Source organism: Enhydra lutris, unplaced genomic scaffold, assembly GCF_002288905.1.
Source record: "Enhydra lutris kenyoni isolate GAN:26980312 unplaced genomic scaffold, ASM228890v2 scaffoldscaffold39, whole genome shotgun sequence".
Taxonomy (NCBI): domain Eukaryota; kingdom Metazoa; phylum Chordata; class Mammalia; order Carnivora; family Mustelidae; genus Enhydra; species Enhydra lutris.
The window spans coordinates 7,395,316-7,400,779 of NW_019154123.1; the positions used below are offsets into that span (position 1 = coordinate 7,395,316).

Genomic DNA, 5,464 nt, shown 5'->3' on the forward strand with positions numbered 1-5,464 from the left:
CACTTGTTTCTGTCTGTCATTTTGATTATAGCTGTTCTATTGACTGAAAAATCATATCTCATTGTAGTTTTAATTTGCATTTTCCTAACTACTAATGGTGTTGAGTATTCTGCATGTACTCATTAATTAGCAGTTTGTGTATCTTTTGATATTCAGATCCTATGCCCATTTTTAAAAATTGAGGTTAATTGAGTTGTGAAAGTTCCTTATATATTCTGGGCACATGTCCTTTATCAAATATAATTTGTGTATATTTTCTCCTCTTCTGTGGCTTGGCTTTTCATTGTTGTAATGTGGTTTGGTAAAGCACAAAATTTTTAAATTTTGACAAAATCAAAATTATAATTTTGTAATGGAATGTGCTTCTAGTGTCATATCTGAAAAGCCTTTTCCTAACCAAAAGCTCTAAAGATTTTCTCATACATTTTTTTTCCATGCAACTTAAGGTTTACCTCTAACATTTAGGCCTATGATAAATTTTGAGTTCTTTTGTGTGCATGTAATGGTATGAATCATGGGTTGAAATTTATGTTTTGAATATGGATATCTAATTTTCCTAATACAATTTGTTGAAAAGGTTATTCTTTACCAGTCTGAATGGCCTTGGCATCACCACCACAAATCAATTGACTCTAAATATAAGGTTTAATTTCTAGTCTCAGTTCTGTCCCTTGCCGCTCCTTATCATACAGTCTGTATCGACAAAGCTAATCTCAAGTATTCCTGCAGCATTTACCAGACTCTAATATTCATGTGTATTGTGCCTTCTCCAAGAAGGAAGAAGAGTATGGAAAAGAAGTTCCCAAACTTCATGGAAGTAGAGGGTATTATGCTTAGCGAAATAAGTCAATCAGAGAAAGACAACTATCATATGATCTCCCTGATGTGAGGAAGTGGAGATGCAACATGGGGGGTTTGGGGGGTAGGAAAAGAATAAATGAAACAAGATGGGATCAGGAGGGAGACAAACCATAAGAGACTCTTAATGTCACAAAACAAACTGAGGGTTGCTGGGGGGAGTGGGGTCGGGAGAGGGTGGTGTGGTTATGGACATTGGGGAGGGTTATGTGCTATGGTGAGTGCTGTGAAACCATGGCGTGTAAACATGTGTGTAAACATGGCAATTCACAGACCTGTACCCCTGGGGCTAATAATACATTATATGTTTATAAAAAAAATAAAAAAAAGAAGTTCCCAAACTTCTTTGACCAAGCCCCCCATTCTGCACCATACCAGTTTATTTTATTCTTGAGAACTTTTCTTTGAGATGTAATTTACATATGATCAATTAAATGGGTCTAAAATGTACAATTCAGTAGATATTGGCAAATGCCTACATTCATGTAGCCCATGGTGGTAGCAAGATATATAATATTCAGGTTAGGAAAGCGAGCAGATTCTTAGACTCATTTTATTTGCCATATGGTAAGCTTAGTGTCCCTAGAATCAGGTAATATTCTGGTCCAAATCTGGCTCTGCAGAGTGTCTCATAATCTCTAAGAGAATAATTCCTCTCAACAATAGTTGTATAATCACTTCCAGTACTGTATGAGGTAAGGGGATGTAGGTTTTCCTGTTTTGTTTGTTTGTTTGTTTGTTTGTTTTTAAGGTAACCAATATTTCAGTAGAAGTAGGAACCATAGGACCTAAGGACTTTGAGCTGACCCCATGACATTTAAAAAGAAATGAGGGATCATTATAGCATCCTCAGTGAATTCCACTTCTGTGTTTTTGTATAGTCTAGTCAAAAACTTCAAGTGTTCTTTACTAAAAGAATGCCATGCCACTAAACATTTAAGGCATCTGGAATCACAGAATACCCATAATCTTAGGATTGAATAATAAACAATGCAATCTGACTGACTTTTGATAATAGTCTGTTCTTTCTGGTAGGCCAAAATGCAGACTAAGGACTGTCTGTCAGAACCTGATTTCTTTTACTTTTTTACCATGGAATATATATACATAGGAACATAGAGATATTTTATATTTGTGTGTGCTATATAGGGTGCTAACAATGTTTTCCTAGATGAATTATTGAATAGTTTTTTTTTTCTGTAGCATTCATCAACATAAGTGTATTTCTGGGTTCTCCATTCTATTCTACAACTATTAAGCTATTTTATGTTAATAGCAATACTACATACTCTAAATTACCGTAACTTTATAAATAACTCTTGTTATCTGATAAGGCAAGTCTTTTCATTTTGTTCATCTTCAAAATTGCCTTGGCTACTCATTGTCCTTTTTCTTCCATACAATTTAACCATCATCTTCTTGAATACCATGAAATACATTTTGAGATTTAGATCAAAATTGCATTAAATGTATATTTTAATTTTGAGGGAATTGTTAATTAAGACATAGACTACCCTTCATTTATTTAGGTCTTTCTGTATGCCTTTCAGTATTTTTTTCTCTAAAAAGGTCCTGTGCAGCTTTTATTACAGCTTTATTTATAGTACCTTATATTTAAGTTGCCACTGTGGTGCTATATTTCTTTTCTAATTTTATTTTCTGTTGTTATATAGGAATAGAACTTATTTTTATATTAATCATGAATCTAGCTACACTGGTGAATATTTCCATTATTCTTAATCATGTATAGATTCTCATGGTTTTCTAGAGTACACTGGCAAGCAATGATACTTGTGTTTTTTTCTTTGCAAGCCTTTGGGATTTTAAAGTTATTGTCACTATTGTTATTGCACCTGCTGGGACGTTCATGGTGACTACAAGTAGTGGTGGTGGGAATATTTGTCTCATTCTTGATTTAAAAGGAATGTTTCCCCCTTAAATCCAGTTATTTTCAGTGACTATATTCATGTCTAGCTTAGAGTTGAATTTTAATAAATATTTGTGAATGAATGAGCCTGAAGTCGGCTATGTTTCTCAGGAAGTATAATATTTCATTTTTAAGATTTTTTTTTTTCTGAGAAGTTTCTTTGTTTGTTTTGTGCATTTTATAAAAGGATAACCAAAATGACTTACTCTCAGATTTTATGCTTACCTAAAAACCTGTTCCTGCTCCCTCATATTTTCTCTTATTCTCACACTTACCAGCATCCACTCCAACTCTCATGGCAATAATGTCTTTCCTTCTCAGAAGAACTATGCATGTACATAAAGTGAGAGTAGAAAGGAAAGGAAACTCTAAAAATTAACAGATTTCATATATATTAAATGGTTTCCAAACTCACCTTTGGCCAGTCATTTTTTTATATTATGCAGATTAAGATTATAAAAACAAAGTAAGAGAAATAAAATTATTAGGGATATAGTTTGTATTTTGATTTTGAATTTTTGAATTTTATCTTGAATGAATGTATACTGAAAATATACTGGGCCACTTATCAACTAACAACTTTGAGTAGATATTAATATGTAAAAACTGAGTTTTTTAATTTTCCAATTAATTCATGCTCAGCCTAGAAAATGTGAAAAGAAAAAAAAATGAAAACCACTGTAATATAATATAATCTGTAACATTGATAATAAGCTACTGTTGACTTTTTGGTGCATTTTCCCTCAGATTTTTCTCTATACTTAATATTATTAAGCAGGGACACTGTAGTATACTATTATATGTTCTTCTAAATCAACACAATATTTTTTTTATAGAAAACCTAGATTTATTTGTTTAACTATTACAAAGACAAAACAATTATCATTGAAGCACTCTGATGACTTCATCCCAATTTCACTTGTTATGGAAACTGACCTAAGAGGTTAGAAATAAAAGGATATAACCTAAGAGGTTATAACAAAACAGACTGGTGAAACATGGTGAAAGGAGTAAAAAGCTAGTCAGAAGCATCCATGTTATGGTATTTCATGTGGCTATGATATTTCCCAAGAAGCTCCCTAAAGATGCCTGAACGAATTAATCTGGGTCCCAAATTAGTAAAGAGACCCTCACTGTGAAGAATGAGTAGAAGCCAAGATTTCTCTGAGATCTCTTTGTCTTTCTTTTTAAGGGGTAATGGGATCCTTAGGCTCTAAAAGGGTTTATCTTAGATTCAGCCTCCCTCCTTCCCATCCAGTCTACCTACATCTTCAAGCACCTGCACATTCTTACCAGGTAGGCCTACGAGGTTACATAAGATGCATATAGTGAAGGCTGGAACCAAAGGTCTACTTTGAGGGTACCTATACACAGGAATTTTGGGGTAGATGATAAACTACAAATACCCTCTTGGTTAAGTTAATTCACCTTTGTTAATAAAGGTCATAGTTTCTTCTGCTGGTGACAACTTTTTGTCTCGTATAGTCTGTCTCAAAAAAGAACTGGTTCAGGTAAATTTCGGAGAAGGAAAAAGACTTCCATCAACACCCACTCCACAGTAGAAGAGGCACCAAGTTCTTTCCTAGTTATGAGCAGAATCCCACAGCAGCATAAATCATTTTCATCTGCATCCTCAAACTGTCCAGCAGCCATTGGTGTAGTGTCAACCTCCATCCCATCTTCATAATCTCTTATTGAGTCTTCTGTCCAGACTCCAGCCATGTTATATTGGCTGCTCACAGACTGAGAAAGCATTCCTTCTAATCTCTCCAATGTGGCTTGGCCTTCTGCTGTTAAATGGGATAATCTTTCTTCATAGGTATAAAATGTAGGGATGTCTCCCTGCCCTTGTTCATGTGCTTCCGCATCATATTCTTCTCCATCATAATCATCTGAGTCTTCATCCTTAGGATCCGGATGCAAAGCCTGGCATTCACACATTGCAGTGAACATTGCCTCCAATGCTGATTTATCACTAGGCACAAATCTGAATTCAGCAATAGGTTCAGCATTATCATCACTGTCTTCTTCTTCTTCAGTAACAGATTCCTTTGATTCTTCTCCAAATTTGGCATTCACCATAACATACAAATGCTCTTGTGGATAGGCATTTAGGTCCCTGGACACCGCATGCAAGCTAATGGTAGGATATTCCAGTGAGAATCCTAATCCAGAGCCATCTAACCAAGACAGGCGGCTCTCAGCGATGTAGTGTGCCGGTGCCGAGGCCCTTGCCGTTCAGCACAGCCTCGGTCTCTGGCTGCTGCTGCTGGAGCCCCTCAGCCGAGCCAGGCGGCGGGAAACTTCTGAGGAAGCTCATTGCAGCAGGGAGCGTGGAGGGAGACACGAACTGGGCAATCAACACAATATTTTTAATTGCTATATAGTATTATATAGAGTAGAGATAGACAAACTATGGTCTGGAATCTAAATCTGTTTGTTTGTTTTGCACAGGAAACAAACAAAAAATGGATTTTATACTTTTAAATAGTTGAAATATCAAAATAATAGTAATATAATATTTTATGACCTGTAAATTATTGGAAATTTAAATTTGAGTTCCCATAGAGAAAGTTTTATTAGAACACAGCCACACTCATTTGTTTATGTATTGTCTGTAGCTGCTTTTCTACGACCGGGACAGAGTTGAGAAATTCCTGCCAGAAACTGACCCTCAAA

General features: G+C 35.3%; 1 pseudogene; it reads right to left on the minus strand.

Annotated features, from left to right (window-relative positions):
- Positions 1–4,276: 4,276 nt before the first annotated feature.
- LOC111154957 lies at positions 4,277–5,105 on the minus strand (annotated as a pseudogene).
- Between the last annotated feature and the right edge of the window lie 359 nt (positions 5,106–5,464).